This window comes from Cynara cardunculus (genome assembly GCF_001531365.2).
Source record: "Cynara cardunculus var. scolymus isolate 2C chromosome LG 12, CcrdV1, whole genome shotgun sequence".
NCBI lineage: Eukaryota > Viridiplantae > Streptophyta > Magnoliopsida > Asterales > Asteraceae > Cynara > Cynara cardunculus.
Window position 1 is genome coordinate 27,899,986 of NC_037539.1, and position 763 is coordinate 27,900,748.

Here is a 763-nt window from a genome sequence, read left to right on the forward strand (position 1 = left end):
GTCCAAATCTGCAGAAACTCAAAACTTAAAAATTGTGTGGCTGTTTGTTAACTTTCCAGATCATCTTGAATAACTTAAATCCGAGCTCGGACGAGTTAGATATGCTTGAAATACCATAGTCTCGTAAAGCTGTCAAAAATCTTCTTTTTGTCCCTTTTTCGCTCCAAAGTGTTCTGAACCTATCGACATATAAAAACACAACAATGTTGTTATGTTTTACCATTTTAGTGTGTTAAAAATGGATGGTTGATGTGAAAATAAGGTAGCTTTTAGCGACGGATCACCTATTATTTACATTTGTTTATGTTCGTTCATTTATGTTCGTTAATGTTCATTTACGTTCGTTTACATTTGAAGTTGTTTCATAATTTGATTAGTCCTAATACATTTATACTCTAAAAGTGGATGTGTGTTGTATGAAGTGACTTCTACATTTCTTGGTATCAATTAGTCCATAATRAGGAATTAATCTCTATGTTCTACAAGCAATCATAATGTGGGTTTTTATATTAGGAGGTTTTGAAGAGGTTTTTCAATATATTCATAGGTTTTTAGGAGTTTTTTTTTTTTTACCCGGTAAGCACTTGCTGATAAGAATCAATACTCTAACTAATTTTACCGGTAAGCACTCCTACTAGATCCGTAATAAGTATATGAAAAACCAACAATATGGTCATATGAATGCACCAAATTCTGACTTTTATAATAGTACTCTTTTAGCCTTTCTTTTTTATTAATCCATTTTCCTTAGTCTGATATAGGA